Here is a 15,899-nt window from a genome sequence, read left to right on the forward strand (position 1 = left end):
GTAGGTTTCCCTAGGTGGCAGCTGAGCTACAGGCCAAAATCTACAGGTAGGCACTTTGCAAAAAACACCTCTGTTTTCCTTAAAAAATTTGGTTGTCTCCACGTTGCGCTTTGGGGCGTTTCCTGTCGCGGGCGCTAGGCCTACCCACACAAGTGAGGTATCATTTTTATCGGGAGACATGGGGGAACGCTGGGTGGAAGGAAATTTGTGGCTCCCCTCAGATTCCAGAACTTTTTGCCACAGAAATGTGATGAACATCTGTTTTTTTAGCCAAATTTTGGGGTTTGCAAAGGATTCTGGGTAACAGAACCTGGTCCGAGCCACACAACTCACCCCATTTTGGATTCCCCTAGGTCTCTAGTTTTCAGAAATGCACAGGTTTGGTAGGTTTCCCTAGGTGGCGGCTGAGCTACAGGCCAAAATCTACAGGTAGGCACTTTGCAAAAAACACCTCTGTTTTCCTTCAAAAATTTGGCTGTGTCCACGTTGCGCTTTGGGGCATTTCCTGTCACGGGCGCTAGGCCTACCCACACAAGTGAGGTATCATTTTTATCAGGAGACGTGGGGGAACGCTGGGTGGAAGGAAATTCGTGGCTCCTCTTAGATTCCAGAACTTTCTGCCACAGAAATGTGAGGAACATGTGTTTTTTTAGCCAAATTTTGAGGTTTGCAAAGGATTCTGGGTAACAGAACCTGGTCCGAGCCACACAAGTCACCCCATCTTGGATTCCCCTAGGTCTCTAGTTTTCAGGAATGCACAGGTTTGGTAGTTTTCCCTAGGTGGCGGCTGAGCTACAGGCCAAAATCTACAGGTAGGCACTTTGCAAAAAAAACCTCTGTTTTCCTTCAAAAATTTGGCTGTGTCCACGTTGCGCTTTGGGGCGTTTCCTGTCGCGGGCGCTAGGCCTACCCACACAAGTGAGGTATCATTTTTTCAGGAAACGTGGGGGAACGCTGGGTGGAAGGAAATTTGTGTCTCCTCTCAGATTCCAGAACTTTCTGCCACAGAAATGTGAGGAACATGTGTTTTTTTAGCCAAATTTTGAGGTTTGCAAAGGATTCTGGGTAACAGAACCTGGTCCGAGCCACACAAGTCACCCCATCTTGGATTCCCCTAGGTCTCTAGTTTTCAGAAATGCACAGGTTTGGTGGGTTTCCCTAGGTGGCAGCTGAGCTACAGGCCAAAATCTACAGGTAGGCACTTTGCAAAAAACACCTCTGTTTTCCTTCAAAAATTTGGCTGTGTCCACGTTGCGCTTTGGGGCGTTTCCTGTTGCGGGCGCTAGGCCTACCCACACAAGTAAGGTATCATTTTTATCGGGAGACAAGGGGGGACGCTGGGTGGAAGCAATTTTGTGGCTCCTCTCAGATTCCAGAACTTTCTGCCACAGAAATGTGAGGAATATGTGTTTTTTTAGCCACATTTTAAGGTTTGCAAAGGATTGTGGGTAACAGAACCTGGTCCGAGCCACACAAGTCACCCCATATTGGATTCCCCTACGTCTCTAGTTTTCAGAAATGCACAGGTTTGGTAGGTTTCCCCAGGTGGCGGCTGAGCTACAGGCCAAAATCTACAGGTAGGCACTTTGCAAAAAACACCTCTGTTTTCCTTCAAAAATTTGGCTGTGTCCACGTTGCGCTTTGGGGCGTTTCCTGTTGCGGGCGCTAGGCCTACCCACACAAGTGAGGTATCATTTTTATCGGGAGACGTGGGGGAACGCTGGGTGGAAGGAAATTTGTGGCTCCCCTCAGATTCCAGAACTTTCTGCCACAGAAATGTGAGGAACATGTGTTTTTTCAGCCAAATTTTGAGGTTTGCAAAGGATTCTGGGTAACAGAACCTGGTCCGAGCCACACAAGTCACCCCATCTTGGATTCCCCTAGGTCTCTAGTTTTCAGAAAGGCACAGGTTTGGTAGGTTTCCCTAGGTGGCGGCTGAGCTACAGGCCAAAATCTACAGGTAGGCACTTTGCAAAAAACACCTCTGTTTTCCTTCAAAAATTTGGCTGTGTCCACGTTGCGCTTTGGGGCATTTCCTGTCACTGGCGCTAGGCCTACCCACACAAGTGAGGTATCATTTTTATCGGGAGACGTGGGGGAACGCTGGGTGGAAGGAAATTCGTGGCTCCTCTTAGATTCCAGAATTTTCTGCCACAGAAATGTGAGGAACATATGTTTTTTTGTTAGCAAAATTTTGAGGTTTGCAAAGGATTCTGGGTAACAGAACCTGGTCCGAGCCACACAAGTCACCCCATCTTGGATTCCCCTAGGTCTCTAGTTTTCAGGAATGCACAGGTTTGGTAGGTTTCCCTAGGTGGCGGCTGAGCTACAGGCCAAAATCTACAGGTAGGCACTTTGCAAAAAAAACCTCTGTTTTCCTTCAAAAATTGGCTGTGTCCACATTGCGCTTTGGGGCGTTTCCTGTCGCGGGCGCTAGGCCTACCCACACAAGTGAGGTATCATTTTTATCGGGAGACGTGGGGGAACGCTGGGTGGAAGGAAATTTGTGGCTCCTCTCAGATTCCAGAACTTTCTGCCACAGAAATGTGAGGAACATGTGTTTTTTAACCAAATTTTGAGGTTTGCAAAGGATTCTGGGTAACAGAACCTGGTCCGAACCACACAAGTCACCCCATCTTGGATTCCCCTAGGTCTCTAGTTTTCAGAAATGCACAGGTTTGGTAGGTTTCCCTAGGTGGCGGCTGAGCTACAGGCCAAAATCTACAGGTAGGCACTTTGCAAAAAACACCTCTGTTTTCCTTCAAAAATTTGGCTGTGTCCACGTTGCGCTTTGGGGCATTTCCTGTCACGGGCGCTAGGCCTACCCACACAAGTGAGGTATCATTTTTATCGGGAGACGTGGGGGAACGCTGGGTGGAAGGAAATTCGTGGCTCCTCTTAGATTCCAGAACTTTCTGCCACAGAAATGTGAGGAACATGTGTTTTTTTAGCCAAATTTTGAGGTTTGCAAAGGATTCTGGGTAACAGAACCTGGTCCGAGCCACACAAGTCACCCCATCTTGGATTCCCCTAGGTCTCTAGTTTTCAGGAATGCACAGGTTTGGTAGGTTTCCCTAGGTGGCGGCTGAGCTACAGGCCAAAATCTACAGGTACGCACTTTGCAAAAAAAACCTCTGTTTTCCTTCAAAATTGTGGCTGTGTCCACGTTGCGCTTTGGGGCGTTTCCTGTTGCGGGCGCTAGGCCTACCCACACAAGTAAGGTATCATTTTTATCGGGAGACAAGGGGGGACGCTGGGTGGAAGGAATTTTGTGGCTCCTCTCAGATTCCAGAACTTTCTGCCACAGAAATGTGAGGAATATGTGTTTTTTTAGCCACATTTTGAGGTTTGTAAAGGATTCTGGGTAACAGAACCTGGTCCGAGCCACACAAGTCACCCCATATTGGATTCCCCTAGGTCACTACTTTTCAGAAATGCACAGGTTTGGTAGGTTTCCCTAGGTGGCGGCTGAGCTAGAGGCCAAAATCTACAGGTAGGCACTTTGCAAAAAACACCTCTGTTTTCCTTCAAAAATTTGGCTGTGTCCATGTTGCGCTTTGGGGCGTTTCCTGTTGCGGGCGCTAGGCCTACCCACACAAGTGAGGTATCATTTTTATCGGGAGACATGGGGGAATGCTGGGTGGAAGGACATTTGTGGCTCCCCTCAGATTCCAGAACTTTCTGCCACAGAAATGTGAGGAACATGTGTTTTTTTAGCCAAATTTTGAGGTTTGCAAAGGATTCTGGGTAACAGAATCTGGTCCGAGCCACACAAGTCACCCCATCTTGGATTCCCCTAGGTCTCTAGTTTTCAGAAATGCACAGGTTTGGTAGGTTTCCCTAGGTGGCGGCTGAGCTACAGGCCAAAATCTACAGGTAGGCACTTTGCAAAAAACACCTCTGTTTTCCTTAAAAAATGTGGCTGTGTCCACGTTGCGCTTTGGGGCGTTTCTGTTGCGGGCGCTAGGCCTACACACACAAGTGAGGTATCATTTTTATCGGGAGATGTGGGGGAACGCTGGGAGGAAGGATATTTGTGGCTCCCCTCAGATTCCAGAACTTTCTGCCACAGAAATGTGAGGAACATGTGTTTTTTTAGCCAAATTTTGAGGTTTGCAAAGGATTCTGGGTAACAGAACCTGGTCCGAGCCACACAAGTCACCCCATATTGGATTCCCCTAGATCTCTACTTTTCAGAAATGCACAGGTTTGGTAGGTTTCCCTAGGTGGCGGCTGAGCTACAGGCCAAAATCTACAGGTAGGCACTTTGCAAAAAACACCTCTGTTTTCCTTCAAAAATTTGGCTGTCTCCACGTTGCGCTTTGGGGCGTTTCCTTTCGCGGGCGCTAGGCCTACCCACACAAGTGAGTTATCATTTTTATCGGGAGACGTGGGGGAATGCTGGGTGGAAGGAAATTTGTAGCTCCCCTCAGATTCCAGAACTTTCTGCCACAGAAATGTGAGGAACATGTGTTTTTTAGCCAAATTTTGAGGTTTGCAAAGGATTCTGGGTAACAGAACCTGGTCCGAGCCACACAAGTCACACCATCTTGGATTCCCCTAGGTCTCTAGTTTTCAGAAATGCACAGGTTTGGTAGGTTTCCCTAGGTGGCGGCTGAGCTACAGGCCAAAAGCTACAGGTAGACACTTTGCAAAAAACACCTCTGTTTTCCTTCATAAATGTGGCTGTGTCCACGTTACGCTTTGGGGCGTTTCCTGTTGCGGGCGCTAGGCCTACCCACACAAGTGAGGTATCATTTTTATCGGGAGACGTGGGGGAACGCTGGGTGGAAGGAAATTTGTGGCTCCCCTCAGATTCCAGAACTTTCTGCCACAGAAATGTGAGGAACATGTGTTTTTTTAGCCAAATTTTGAGGTTTGCAAAGGATTCTGGGTAACAGAACCTGGTCCGAGCCACACAAGTCACCCCATCTTGGATTCCCCTAGGTCTCTAGTTTTCAGGAATGCACAGGTTTGGTAGGTTTCCCTAGGTGGCGGCTGAGCTACAGGCCAAAATCTACAGGTAGGCACTTTGCAAAAAAAACCTCTGTTTTCCTTCAAAAATTGGCTGTGTCCACATTGCGCTTTGGGGCGTTTCCTGTCGCGGGCGCTAGGCCTACCCACACAAGTGAGGTATCATTTTTATCGGGAGACGTGGGGGAACGCTGGGTGGAAGGAAATTTGTGGCTCCTCTCAGATTCCAGAACTTTCTGCCACAGAAATGTGAGGAACATGTGTTTTTTAACCAAATTTTGAGGTTTGCAAAGGATTCTGGGTAACAGAACCTGGTCCGAGCCACAAAAGTCACCCCATCTTGGATTCCCCTAGGTCTCTAGTTTTCAGAAATGCACAGGTTTGGTAGGTTTCCCTAGGTGGCGGCTGAGCTACAGGCCAAAATCTACAGGTAGGCACTTTGCAAAAAACACCTCTGTTTTCCTTCAAAAATTTGGCTGTGTCCACGTTGCGCTTTGGGGCATTTCCTGTCACGGGCGCTAGGCCTACCCACACAAGTGAGGTATCATTTTTATCGGGAGACGTGGGGGAACGCTGGGTGGAAGGAAATTTGTGGCTGCCCTCAGATTCCAGAACTTTCTGCCACAGAAATGTGAGGAACATGTGTTTTTTAGCCAAATTTTGAGGTTTGCAAAGGATTCTGGGTAACAGAACCTGGTCCGAGCCACACAAGTCACCCCATCTTGTATTCCCCTAGGTCTCTAGTTTTCAGAAATGCACAGGTTTGGTAGGTTTCCCTAGGTGGCGGCTGAGCTACAGGCCAAAATCTACAGGTAGGCACTTTGCAAAAAACACCTCTGTTTTCCTTCAAAAATTTGGCTGTGTCCACGTTGCGCTTTGGGGCATTTCCTGTCACGGGCGCTAGGCCTACCCACACAAGTGAGGTATAATTTTTATCGGGAGACGTGGGGGAACGCTGGGTGGAAGGAAATTCGTGGCTCCTCTTAGATTCCAGAACTTTCTGCCACAGAAATGTGAGGAACATGTGTTTTTTTAGCCAAATTTTGAGGTTTGCAAAGGATTCTGGGTAACAGAACCTGGTCCGAGCCACACAAGTCACCCCATCTTGGATTCCCCTAGGTCTCTAGTTTTCAGGAATGCACAGGTTTGGTAGGTTTCCCTAGGTGGCGGCTGAGCTACAGGCCAAAATCTACAGGTACGCACTTTGCAAAAAAAAACTCTGTTTTCCTTCAAAAATGTGGCTGTGTCCACGTTGCACTTTGGGGCGTTTCCTGTTGCGGGCGCTAGGCCTACCCACACAAGTAAGGTATCATTTTTATCGGGAGACAAGGGGGGACGCTGGGTGGAAGGAATTTTGTGGCTCCTCTCAGATTCCAGAACTTTCTGCCACAGAAATGTGAGGAATATGTGTTTTTTTAGCCACATTTGGAGGTTTGCAAAGGATTCTGGGTAACAGAACCTGGTCCGAGCCACACAAGTCACCCCATATTGGATTCCCCTAGGTCTCTACTTTTCAGAAATGCACAGGTTTGGTAGGTTTCCCTAGGTGGCGGTTGAGCTAGAGGCCAAAATCTACAGGTAGGCACTTTGCAAAAAACACCTCTGTTTTCCTTCAAAAATTTGGCTGTGTCCATGTTGCGCTTTGGGGCGTCTCCTGTTGCGGGCGCTAGGCCTACCCACACAAGTGAGGTATCATTTTTATCGGGAGACATGGGGGAATGCTGGGTGGAAGGAAATTTGTGGCTCCCCTCAGATTCCAGAACTTTCTGCCACAGAAATGTGAGGAACATGTGTTTTTTTAGCCAAATTTTGAGGTTTGCAAAGGATTCTGGGTAACAGAACCTGGTCCGAGCCACACAAGTCACCCCATCTTGGATTCCCCTAGGTCTCTAGTTTTCAGAAAGGCACAGGTTTGGTAGGTTTCCCTAGGTGGCGGCTGAGCTACAGGCCAAAGTCTACAGGTAGGCACTTTGCAAAAAACACCTCTGTTTTCCTTCAAAAATTTGGCTGTGTCCACGTTGCGCTTTGGGGCATTTCCTGTCACTGGCGCTAGGCCTACCCACACAAGTGAGGTATCATTTTTATCGGGAGACGTGGGGGAACGCTGGGTGGAAGGAAATTCGTGGCTCCTCTTAGATTCCAGAATTTTCTGCCACAGAAATGTGAGGAACATATGTTTTTTTGTTAGCAAAATTTTGAGGTTTACAAAGGATTCTGGGTAACAGAACCTGGTCCGAGCCACACAAGTCACCCCATCTTGGATTCCCCTAGGTCTCTAGTTTTCAGGAATGCACAGGTTTGGTAGGTTTCCCTAGGTGGCGGCTGAGCTACAGGCCAAAATCTACAGGTAGGCACTTTGCAAAAAAAACCTCTGTTTTCCTTCAAAAATTGGCTGTGTCCACATTGCGCTTTGGGGCGTTTCCTGTCGCGGGCGCTAGGCCTACCCACACAAGTGAGGTATCATTTTTATGGGGAGACGTGGGGGAACGCTGGGTGGAAGGAAATTTGTGGCTCCTCTCAGATTCCAGAACTTTCTGCCACAGAAATGTGAGGAACATGTGTTTTTTAACCAAATTTTGAGGTTTGCAAAGGATTCTGGGTAACAGAACCTGGTCCGAGCCACACAAGTCACCCCATCTTGGATTCCCCTAGGTCTCTAGTTTTCAGAAATGCACAGGTTTGGTAGGTTTCCCTAGGTGGCGGCTGAGCTACAGGCCAAAATCTACAGGTAGGCACTTTGCAAAAAACACCTCTGTTTTCCTTCAAAAATTTGGCTGTGTCCACGTTGCGCTTTGGGGCATTTCCTGTCACGGTCGCTAGGCCTACCCACACAAGTGAGGTATCATTTTTATCGGGAGACGTGGGGGAACGCTGGGTGGAAGGAAATTTGTGGCTCCCCTCAGATTCCAGAACTTTCTGCCACAGAAATGTGAGGAACATGTGTTTTTTTAGCCAAATTTTGAGGTTTGCAAAGGATTCTGGGTAACAGAACCTGGTCCGAGCCACACAAGTCACCCCATCTTGTATTCCCCTAGGTCTCTAGTTTTCAGAAATGCACAGGTTTGGTAGGTTTCCCTAGGTGGCGGCTGAGCTACAGGCCAAAATCTACAGGTAGGCACTTTGCAAAAAACACCTCTGTTTTCCTTCAAAAATTTGGCTGTGTCCACGTTGCGCTTTGGGGCATTTCCTGTCACGGGCGCTAGGCCTACCCACACAAGTGAGGTATCATTTTTATCGGGAGACGTGGGGGAACGCTGGGTGGAAGGAAATTCGTGGCTCCTCTTAGATTCCAGAATTTTCTGCCACAGAAATGTGAGGAACATATGTTTTTTTGTTAGCCAAATTTTGAGGTTTGCAAAGGATTCTGGGTAACAGAACCTGGTCCGAGCCACACAAGTCACCCCATCTTGGATTCCCCTAGGTCTCTAGTTTTCAGGAATGCACAGGTTTGGTAGGTTTCCCTAGGTGGCGGCTGAGCTACAGGCCAAAATCTACAGGTAGGCACTTTGCAAAAAAAAACTCTGTTTTCCTTCAAAAATTTGGCTGTGTCCACGTTGCGCTTTGGGGCGTTTCCTGTCGCGGGCGCTAGGCCTACCCACACAAGTGAGGTATCATTTTTATCGGAAGACGTGGGGGAACGCTGGGTGGAAGGAAATTTGTGGCTCCTCTCAGATTCCAGAACTTTCTGCCACAGAAATGTGAGGAACATTTGTTTTTTTAGCCAAATTTTGAGGTTTGCAAAGGATTCTGGGTACCAGAACCTGGTCCGAGCCACACAAGTCACCCCATCTTGGATTCCCCTCGGTCTCTAGTTTTCAGAAATGCACAGGTTTGGTAGGTTTCCCTAGGTGGCGGCTGAGCTACAGGCCAAAATCTACAGGTAGGCACTTTGCAAAAAACACCTGTTTTCCTTCAAAAATTTGGCTGTGTCCACGTTGCGCTTTGGGCCGTTTCCTGTCGCGGGCGCTAGGCCTACCCACACAAGTGAGGTATCATTTTTTTCGGGAGACGTGGGGGGACGCTGGGTGGAAGGAATTTTGTGGCTCCTCTCAGATTCCAGAACTTTCTGCCACAGAAATGTGAGGAACATGTGTTTTTTAGCCACATTTTGAGGTTTGCAAAGGATTCTGGGTAACAGAACCTGGTCCGAGCCACACAAGTCACCCCATCTTGGATTCCCCTAGTTCTCTGGTTTTCAGAAATGCACAGGTTTGGTAGGTTTCCCTAGGTGGCGGCTGAGCTACAGGCCAAAATCTACAGGTAGGCACTTTGCAAAAAACACCTCTGTTTTCCTTAAAAAATTTGGCTGTGTCCACGTTGCGCTTTGGGGAGTTTCCTGTTGCGGGCGCTAGGCCTACCCACACAAGTGAGGTATCATTTTTATCGGGAGACGTGGGGGAATGCTGGGTGGAAGGAAATTTGTGGCTCCCCTCAGATTCCAGAACTTTCTGCACAGAAATGTGAGGAACATGTGTTTTTTCAGCCAAATTTTGAGGTTTGCAAAGGATTCTGGGTAACAGAACCTGGTCCGAGCCACACAAGTCACCCCATCTTGGATTCCCCTAGGTCTCTAGTTTTCAGAAATGCACAGGTTTGGTAGGTTTCCCTAGGTGGCGGCTGAGCTACAGGCCAAAATCTATAGGTTGGCACTTTGCAAAAAACACCTCTGTTTTCCTTCAAAAATTTGGCTGTGTCCATGTTGCGCTTTGGGGCATTTCCTGTCACGGGCGCTAGGCCTACCCACACAAGTGAGGTATCATTTTTATCGGGAGACGTGGGGGAACGCTGGGTTTAAGGAAATTTGTGGCTCCCCTCAGATTCCAGAACTTTCTGCCACAGAAATGTGAGGAACATGTGTTTTTTTAGGCAAATTTTGAGGTTTGCAAAGGATTCTGGGTAACAGAACCTGGTCCAAGCCACACAAGTCACCCCATCTTGGATTCCCCTAGGTCTCTAGTTTTCAGAAATGCACAGGTTTGGTAGGTTTCCCTAGGTGGCGGCTGAGCTACAGGCCAAAATCTACAGGTAGGCACTTTGCAAAAAACACCTCTGTTTTCCTTAAAAAATTTGGCTGTGTCCACGTTGCGCTTTGGGGCATTTCCTGTCACGGGCGCTAGGCCTACCCACACAAGTGAGGTATCATTTTTATCGGGAGACGTGGGGGGACGCTGGGTGGAAGGAATTTTGTGGCTCCTCTCAGATTCCAGAACTTTCTGCCACAGAAATGTGAGGAACATGTGTTTTTTTAGCCACATTTTGAGGTTTGCAAAGGATTCTGGGTAACAGAACCTGGTCCGAGCCACACAAGTCACCCCATCTTGGATTTCCCTAGGTCTCTAGTTTTCAGAAATGCACAGGATTGGTAGGTTTCCCTAGGTGGCGGCTGAGCTACAGGCCAAAATCTACAGGTAGGCACTTTGCAAAAAACACCTCTGTTTTCCTTAAAAAATTTGGCTGTGTCCACGTTGCGCTTTGGGGCGTTTCCTGTTGCGGGCGCTAGGCCTACCCACACAAGTGAGGTATCATTTTTATCGGGAGACGTGGGGGAACGCTGGGTGGAAGGAAATTTGTGGCTCCCCTCAGATTCCAGAACTTTCTGCCATAGAAATGTGAGGAACATGTGTTTTTTTAGCCAAATTTTGAGGTTTGCAAAGGATTCTGGGTAACAGAACCTGGTCCGAGCCACACAAGTCACCCCATCTTGGATTCCCCTAGGTCTCTAGTTTTCAGAAATGCACAGGTTTGGTAGGTTTCCCTAGGTGGCGGCTGAGCTACAGGCCAAAATCTACAGGTAGGCACTTTGCAAAAAACACCTCTGTTTTCCTTCAAAAATGTGGCTGTGTCCACGTTGCGCTTTGGGGCGTTTCCTGTCGTGGGCGCTAGGCCTACCCACACAAGTGAGGTGTCATTTTTATCGGGAGACGTGGGGGAACGCTGGGTGGAAGGAAATTTGTGGCTCCTCTCAGATTCCAGAACTTTCTGCCACAGAAATGTGAGGAACATGTGTTTTTTAGCCAAATTTTGAGGTTTACAAAGGATTCTGGGTAACAGAACCTGGTCCGAGCCACACAAGTCACCCCATCTTGGATTCCCCTAGGTCTCTAGTTTTCAGAAATGCACAGGTTTGGTGGGTTTCCCTAGGTGGCAGTTGAGCTACAGGCCAAAATCTACAGGTAGGCACTTTGCAAAAAAGACCTCTGTTTTCCTTCAAAAATTTGGCTGTGTCCATGTTGCGCTTTGGGGCGTTTCCTGTTGCGGGCGCTAGGCCTACCCACACAAGTAAGGTATCATTTTTATCGGGAGACAAGGGGGGACGCTGGGTGGAAGGAATTTTGTGGCTCCTCTCAGATTCCAGAATTTTCTGCCACAGAAATGTGAGGAATATGTCTTTTTTTAGCCACATTTTGAGGTTTGCAAAGGATTCTGGGTAACAGAACCTGGTCCGAGCCACACAAGTCACCCCATATTGGATTCCCCTAGGTCTCTACTTTTCAGAAATGCACAGGTTTGGTAGGTTTCCCTAGGTGGTGGCTGAGCTAGAGGCCAAAATCTACAGGTAGGCTCTTTGCAAAAAACAACTCTGTTTTCCTTCAAAAATGTTGCTGTCTCCACGTTGCGCTTTGGGGCGTTTCCTGTCGCTGGCGCTAGGCCTACCCACACAAGTGAGGTATCATTTTTATCGGGAGACGTGGGGGAACGCTGGGTGGAAGGAAATTTGTGGCTCCCCCTTAGATTCCAGAACTTTCTGCCACAGAAATGTGAGGAACATGTGTTTTTTTAGCCAAATTTTGAGGTTTGCAAAGGATTCTGGGTAACAGAACCTGGTCCGAGCCACACAAGTCACCCCATCTTGGATTCCCCTAGGTCTCTAGTTTTAAAAAATGCACAGGTTTGGTAGGTTTCCCTAGGTGGCGGCTGAGCTACAGGCCAAAATCTACAGGTAGGCACTTTGCAAAAAACACCTCTGTTTTCCTTCAAAAATGTGGCTGTGTCCACGTTGCGCTTTGGGGCGTTTCCTGTTGCGGGCGCTAGGCCTACTCACACAAGTGAGGTATCATTTTTATCGGGAGACGTGGGGGAACGCTGGGTGGAAGGAAATTTGTGGCTCCCCTCAGATTCCAGAACTTTCTGCCACAGAAATGTGAGGAACATGTGTTTTTTTAGCCAAATTTTGAGGTTTGCAAAGGATTCTGGGTAACAGAACCTGGTCCGAGCCACACAAGTCACCCCATCTTGGATTCCCCTAGGTCTCTAGTTTTCAGAAATACACAGGTTTGGTAGGTTTCCCTAGGTGGCGGCTGAGCTACAGGCCAAAATCTACAGGTAGGCACTTTGCAAAAAACACCTCTGTTTTCCTTCAAAAATGTGGCTGTGTCCACGTTGCGCTTTGGGGCGTTTCCTGTCGTGGGCGCTAGGCCTACCCACACAAGTGAGGTATCATTTTTATCGGGAGACGTGGGGGAACGCTGGGTGGAAGGAAATTTGTGGCTCCTCTCAGATTCCAGAACTTTCTGCCACAGAAATGTGAGGAACATGTGTTTTTTTAGCCAAATTTTGAGGTTTGCAAAGGATTCTGGGTAACAGAACCTGGTCCGAGCCACACAAGTCACCCCATCTTGGATTCCCCTAGGTCTCTAGTTTTCAGAAATGCACAGGTTTGGTGGGTTTCCCTAGGTGGCAGCTGAGCTACAGGCCAAAATCTACAGGTAGGCACTTTGCAAAAAACACCTCTGTTTTCCTTCAAAAATTTGGCTGTGTCCATGTTGCGCTTTGGAGCGTTTCCTGTTGCGGGCGCTAGGCCTACCCACACAAGTAAGGTATCATTTTTATCGGGAGACAAGGGGGGACGCTGGGTGGAAGGAATTTTGTGGCTCCTCTCAGATTCCAGAATTTTCTGCCACAGAAATGTGAGGAATATGTCTTTTTTTAGCCACATTTTGAGGTTTGCAAAGGATTCTGGGTAACAGAACCTGGTCCGAGCCACACAAGTCACCCCATATTGGATTCCCCTAGGTCTCTACTTTTCAGAAATGCACAGGTTTGGTAGGTTTCCCTAGGTGGTGGCTGAGCTAGAGGCCAAAATCTACAGGTAGGCTCTTTGCAAAAAACACCTCTGTTTTCCTTCAAAAATTTGGCTGTCTCCACGTTGCACTTTGGGGCGTTTCCTGTCGCGGGCGCTAGGCCTACCCACACAAGTGAGGTATCATTTTTATCGGGAGACGTGGGGGAACGCTGGGTGGAAGGAAATTTGTGGCTCCCCCTTAGATTCCAGAACTTTCTGCCACAGAAATGTGAGGAACATGTGTTTTTTTAGCCAAATTTTGAGGTTTGCAAAGGATTCTGGGTAACAGAACCTGGTCCGAGCCACACAAGTCACCCCATCTTGGATTCCCCTAGGTCTCTAGTTTTCAAAAATGCACAGGTTTGGTAGGTTTCCCTAGGTGGCGGCTGAGCTACAGGCCAAAATCTACAGGGAGGCACTTTGCAAAAAACAACTCTGTTTTCCTTCAAAAATGTGGCTGTGTCCACGTTGCGCTTTGGGGCGTTTCCTGTTGCGGGCGCTAGGCCTACTCACACAAGTGAGGTATCATTTTTATCGGGAGACGTGGGGGAACGCTGGGTGGAAGGAAATTTGTGGCTCCCCTCAGATTCCAGAACTTTCTGCCACAGAAATGTGAGGAACATGTGTTTTTTTAGCCAAATTTTGAGGTTTGCAAAGGATTCTTGGTAACAGAACCTGGTCCGAGCCACACAAGTCACCCCATCTTGGATTCCCCTAGGTCTCTAGTTTTCAGAAATACACAGGTTTGGTAGGTTTCCCTAGGTGGCGGCTGAGCTACAGGCCAAAATCTACAGGTAGGCACTTTGCAAAAAAACCCTCTGTTTTCCTTCAAAAATTTGGCTGTGTCCACGTTGCGCTTTGGGGCGTTTCCTGTCGCGGGCGCTAGGCCTACCCACACAAGTGAGGTATCATTTTTATCGGAAGACGTGGGGGAACGCTGAGTGGAAGGAAATTTGTGGCTCCTCTCAGATTCCAGAACTTTCTGCCACAGAAATGTGGGGAACATGTGTTTTTTTAGCCAAATTTTGAGGTTTGCAAAGGATTCTGGGTAACAGAACCTGGTCCGAGCCACACAAGTCACCCCATCTTGGATTCCCCTCGGTCTCTAGTTTTCAGAAATGCACAGGTTTGGTAGGTTTCCCTAGGTGGCGGCTGAGCTACAGGCCAAAATCTACAGGTAGGCACTTTGCAAAAAACACCTGTTTTCCTTCAAAAATTTGGCTGTGTCCACGTTGCGCTTTGGGGCGTTTCCTGTCGCGGGCGCTAGGCCTACCCACACAAGTGAGGTATCATTTTTATCGGGAGACGTGGGGGGACGCTGGGTGGAAGGAATTGTGTGGCTCCTCTCAGATTCCAGAACTTTCTGCCACAGAAATGTGAGGAACATGTGTTTTTTTAGCCAAATTTTGAGGTTTGCAAAGGATTCTGGGTAACAGAACCTGGTCCGAGCCACACAAGTCACCCCATCTTGGATTCCCCTAGGTCTCTAGTTTTCAGAAATGCACAGGTTTGGTAGGTTTCCCTAGGTGGCGGCTGAGCTACAGGCCAAAATCTACAGGTAGGCACTTTGCAAAAAACACCTCTGTTTTCCTTCAAAAATGTGGCTGTGTCCACGTTGCGCTTTGGGGCGTTTCCTGTTGCGGGCGCTAGGCCTACTCACACAAGTGAGGTATCATTTTTATCGGGAGACGTGGGGGAACGCTGGGTGGAAGGAAATTTGTGGCTCCCCTCAGATTCCAGAACTTTCTGCCACAGAAATGTGAGGAACATGTGTTTTTTTAGCCAAATTTTGAGGTTTGCAAAGGATTCTGGGTAACAGAACCTGGTCCGAGCCACACAAGTCACCCCATCTTGGATTCCCCTAGGTCTCTAGTTTTCAGAAATACACAGGTTTGGTAGGTTTCCCTAGGTGGCGGCTGAGCTACAGGCCAAAATCTACAGGTAGGCACTTTGCAAAAAACACCTCTGTTTTCCTTCAAAAATGTGGCTGTGTCCACGTTGCGCTTTGGGGCGTTTCCTGTCGTGGGCGCTAGGCCTACCCACACAAGTGAGGTATCATTTTTATCGGGAGACGTGGGGGAACGCTGGGTGGAAGGAAATTTGTGGCTCCTCTCAGATTCCAGAACTTTCTGCCACAGAAATGTGAGGAACATGTGTTTTTTTAGCCAAATTTTGAGGTTTGCAAAGGATTCTGGGTAACAGAACCTGGTCCGAGCCACACAAGTCACCCCATCTTGGATTCCCCTAGGTCTCTAGTTTTCAGAAATGCACAGGTTTGGTGGGTTTCCCTAGGTGGCAGCTGAGCTACAGGCCAAAATCTACAGGTAGGCACTTTGCAAAAAACACCTCTGTTTTCCTTCAAAAATTTGGCTGTGTCCATGTTGCGCTTTGGAGCGTTTCCTGTTGCGGGCGCTAGGCCTACCCACACAAGTAAGGTATCATTTTTATCGGGAGACAAGGGGGGACGCTGGGTGGAAGGAATTTTGTGGCTCCTCTCAGATTCCAGAATTTTCTGCCACAGAAATGTGAGGAATATGTCTTTTTTTAGCCACATTTTGAGGTTTGCAAAGGATTCTGGGTAACAGAACCTGGTCCGAGCCACACAAGTCACCCCATATTGGATTCCCCTAGGTCTCTACTTTTCAGAAATGCACAGGTTTGGTAGGTTTCCCTAGGTGGTGGCTGAGCTAGAGGCCAAAATCTACAGGTAGGCTCTTTGCAAAAAACACCTCTGTTTTCCTTCAAAAATTTGGCTGTCTCCACGTTGCGCTTTGGGGCGTTTCCTGTCGCGGGCGCTAGGCCTACCCACACAAGTGAGGTATCATTTTTATCGGGAGACGTGGGGGAACGCTGGGTGGAAGGA

Source organism: Pleurodeles waltl, chromosome 7 (genome assembly GCF_031143425.1).
Source record: "Pleurodeles waltl isolate 20211129_DDA chromosome 7, aPleWal1.hap1.20221129, whole genome shotgun sequence".
Taxonomy (NCBI): domain Eukaryota; kingdom Metazoa; phylum Chordata; class Amphibia; order Caudata; family Salamandridae; genus Pleurodeles; species Pleurodeles waltl.